The following is a 4,930-nucleotide window of genomic DNA, read 5'->3' on the forward strand; positions in this document are numbered from 1 at the left end:
GAAAATAAATTCCACGCCCCCTCATATTTTGGTCGCGCACCTCCACCAGCCCCACCATTTTGATAGTGCTAGATACGCCACTGCGTGCAATGTACGATACAGGGGAACTGACGCAAGTTGCATCAGAAATGAGACGATACAATTTAGACATACATGGCATAAGTGAAAGCAGATGGACAGGCAGTGGCGTCGAGAGGGGGGTCAGGGGGTCGCTGCCCCTGGACCCGGGTCTACTGGGGGGCCCGGACCAAGATCAAAAATTTTCGGGGTAAGAACAAAATCTCCATAGGCCTCGAGCCCAAGCCAGGATGAAAAATTTTGTTGTCAGAACAAACTCTACATTATGGTTTTATGGGCGTCTTTCTCAGTCTTTCTGTATGTTTATTACTAGATGAATAATCCGCCAGGGGAATAGTCCACCCAATGCTCTCCCGTTCCAAACCAGATGCAAAGTGGTATGTATATACGTGTATTATATATATAATTATTATCGTTTATTCATCAGATTATTCTGATACATCTACATTGCAAAAAAATAATCACATGGAATCATATTCATATATGTGGGTTTGGACAAATAGGGTCTTAGGAGTAGACTTAATTTGGGGAGCGGCCGAGTCGGGGTCCCAAGTGAAGGGGGGCGGGGGGCATGTGAGGTGTTGCCCCGAAGCCCTTACTGGCTCTCGACGCCACTGTGGACAGGGTCAGGAAGACTTAAGAATAACACAGGAGAAACAGTGTTGTATTCAGGGACGAATGACGAATATCACAGGGGAGGAGTGGCCAATATTCTAAAGAAAGGAGTGTAAAACAGTCTGATAGAGTCGGAACCTATCAATAGTAGGTTCATAAAGGTCAAACTAAGAGGGAGGCAAATCATACTATCATCATTCAGTTTTATGGACCAACAAACGATAGTGATGACACTCTAAAAGACAATTTTTATGAGCAACTACAGGCTGAGTTGAAAAATATACCTAGACATGACACGAAGGTTGTTAGGGGACTTGAATGCCAATTATAGAGCAATAAAAAAAGAAGGCTGAGGTATTTTGAATGAGAATGGAGAGAGAGGCTAGTTGAGCTTTGTACCGCTTATGACTTAAAAATTGGAGAAATTCTCTTTCAGCACAAAAAATATTCACAAATTGACCCGGAACTCTCCAATAAAAGGGATATGAACCAAATAGATGTCGACAATCTTATGATAAATGGCACCTGGAAACACTCATTACTTGATGCCAAAGTTAAACAGGAGCTGATATAGCTAGCGATCATCGTCTGGTCTTAGCTGTTTTTCAGGTAAAAAGCTTAGGAAAACCAGAAACAAGAAGACAATCAGATAACATTTTGATGTTGGGAAACTGCATGACCCAAAGGTTAAAGGCTCGTTTGTGCTACAACTCAAGAAAAGGTTCCAAATTTTAGCAGATATGGAAGATCATACAGAGCCGTCTGCAAATGATATACTTGGTGGGAAAATCCAAAACAGCAACGTATCGAGTGGTAACACACATATAATGGAAAAAGGCCGTGTGGTGAAAGAGTCAAGATGTTATTGACCAAGTGGTATAAGGTCTGGTGGCAAGTATTTACTTTAAATTCTATAAATACTTTAAATGTTAATCAATAATCCCGCCTTAAACGACGGAACACTTGAAAATAAAATTAAAGGCCTAATTAAAAATAAACTAAAATAAACTTTAATTTTTATCTTTAATTGTTTTTCTTTAATTTTATGTACTAATGGTCCTAATTGATCAGCTCTTGCTGGATGGACCAGCTTCACAAAATATTGTTGAAATCAAAATAAATAAATAATATAGTAGTACGTTAGATCCAAAAAAATGCTGCTCACTTACTATAAAATAGTGCAGCTACTTTCTACGACGTCTTCATTTGTAAAACTGTCATCATTTAGCCTACTGAGCTCAGATCAGACACGAACCAAGTAACGCCCAAACCAAAAACTAACTTCGTGAGGGAAGTGTGAATTATTTATATTCTTAGGTTATTTTATATTTATTTTATTTTTTTCGTTTCTCAGAAAACAAATTGTGGAATATGCCTCCTTTCTAATCTATTAAATTTATCTAAACCATTGTGCATTAAAGATCCTGTTATAACAGTAACTGATCAAATTGTTCTCTCAAACAATTTATCTCCCAAATGTGCCCATTCAACTGATGAATGGAAAAGGAATTGCAAAGGAGTTGTGGTCCGCTGCACCCTCACAAAAAAAATTACCTGCTTTAGTCCCTGTTTCTTTTTTTTTTTTTTAATAAAAAAAAAACATTCTACTGTCGCCTGAACCACCACAACGCCTTCGTGTTCAAGTGGTTATGACGTCTGCCCTGTATGCAAAATATCCCAGTACGAGTCCCGATGAAGGCTCAGTTAAATTTTTCTTTGACAGATTCCTCTTCTGTTATGTTTCAATGTATATTATTCATTGTGTTATTCTGCTTGCTGTTTCTGGGTTTTCGTCAGTGCCGGATTAACCATTAGGCAAATAAGGCACAAGCCTTGTGGGCCAGGCGAAAATGATAGGCCATCAAAAGTTGGACTGTAATATTATTTACACTCTATTTTCCGGTATTATTAGGCCAGAAAACTCGGAGACATTCTACTGTTAGAGTTTTGGCAGAGTAACGCTTCTCTCCGACACAAAAGATTTTGTGCCTGCGGCCATCGGATGTTCTGATTTATACTAAATGTTTTCCTGCAGCACATACTATTATTTTATCCGATCTAGCGGACCTTTGATCTAACAGGATTCTCCCATAAAAACACCTAGCTGAAAGCCGATCTTGCACGAGTTTTTCTTTTTTCTGCAAGTCTTTTTATTTTGACATGTTCACGCAACCATCTGTGAATCCCGATAGATCTGTGAGCCTGCAAAAGGCCTAAAATCAGAGTTAAGTTAAACTGTAGTGGTTTTGTTAGTTCCATGCACCCTCGTTTACAGCAGGCATGTGTTTTCAGTGCCGTCGCCATCTTGTTCGCGCAGCTTACAGCGATCAGATCGACCTAATTTTCCCTGTTCTTTTCTCTGGGATTTTACCATTTTCGCCCATCATTTGAGCAACAGGTTAGCTCTAGCGCATCGCCGTTTTTACGAGGAACATATTTTATCATTATTTTACATTTAGTCATCTCCACAGTCTAGGAGAGTTATATTTCTAGAACTTTCGCGAGTGTATGCTACCAACTTTGGAGAGAGCAAATAGACGGTGTAGACCAGTTACCATTGAATGAGTAATCACGGTAGCTGGCGTTTTTACATTTCGTAATTATTACCATGGAGTCCATTCAATTAACATTTTTGGGACATTTCCAAAATGTGCATTGAGGCCAGACGATGCTTAATCCGGCACTGGTTTTCATATATGCATCTAAATGTAATTATATCTGAGTATCTGATTGATCTGATTTGATCTGATCCAACAAGCTAAAAATAATAGGCCTAGGCCAAGTCAGTGGTGCATAGCCAACAAATATAAAATAATCTTTAAAAATAAATAAATAAAATTAATATAAATTCAAAAAAATAAATAAACTAAATTAAATTGACCTCATGTTATATACACATGATATACCGTATCTGTGAAGTTTTCAAATAACGACCGAGTAGTCAACCTGACCAAATGCAGAACTCTAGTCTAGAAAGACCACATCAACATGAAACAAGTTTGATTGAAATTATGGTAGTTTAAAAAATATGAAAGTCCATTATGTAAAATATATATAAGGATTTTCTTGATTTGGCACAGGAAATGAGATAATAAAATCACCATCTAAAATTACATTACGATAAATAAAACATAATTTCAAACAAAACATGGCATTTATATCACATTTTCAGCAACTTGTTTTCCATTTTCACAATATATATCATTTACATACATGGTTTAATACACGAGATATGGTCGGTATTTTGAGTCACGGTTCATTACACCAACAGCCAAAGTGCGTTAAACCAACAACTCTGTGTTTGAACTAAATAAAGATAGCCTTATATAATTTTGTGTCATTGGCATTACATTTTTTTTTTCGATATACTAGCCTTTGTGTAACAACTATTTCTTACCACCTGATTCTGCAATTAGTTAGTAGGCCTACATAAGTAACTGTTAACTTGTGAGAAGTACTTCTCACAGGTTAACAATCTCATCGTCTTTTTCCTTGAGTTATGTATCTAAGGAACACACGTAGATTACATCATGCTCTATATATACATATGTATATATATATGTATTTGTATATATATATATATGTATGTATATATATATATATATGTATATATATGTATGTTTATATATATGTATATATATACACACATGTATATTTGTTACTTGCTAATGATTATTATGTCTATTTGCTATCTATATAACGTTAAATACCATTAAAGATGGTTAGCCCTCATTGAATTACTGTATGTATTTAATTGCAATTCAGCTTTAATAATACTGTGAGACTGATAATTGATGTGTTGTTTTGCAGGGTTATGATTGCCATTAACTTGTTGGGGTTTTCGTTTTCGTTTTCCTCTTGTTGGAAAATGTTGATGTTTCACTCTTGAGTGACTTCCTTTCTTATTGATTTATAGGAAATTGCGATAAATATGCAATCTGGCCCTTTTTTTTAGCATATTGTTGTTTTAATAAAAGTTAATAAGTTTTGTCATCTTATAAATGAGCAATTAATTATGTTTTTTCTATCTTCATGACTGTCAGTGTCTATCAAAGTCACCACTACTTAAAGACTACTATTTTAACCGTCGTCTAGAAGACGGCCTTCATTAATTGCAATCAAAATTTAAACCCCTAAAGTGTGTCTCTCAAGAGGATGTTGTTAGTAAAAATTGTGACAATTCTGTACCAATTCTACGGGAACATCCTGTCAACACGGGTGCAAGTCGTAAACACAG

Source organism: Anneissia japonica, unplaced genomic scaffold (assembly GCF_011630105.1).
Source record: "Anneissia japonica isolate Jap-2015-1 unplaced genomic scaffold, ASM1163010v1 scaffold11779_len1430905_cov172, whole genome shotgun sequence".
Classification (NCBI taxonomy): domain Eukaryota; kingdom Metazoa; phylum Echinodermata; class Crinoidea; order Comatulida; family Comatulidae; genus Anneissia; species Anneissia japonica.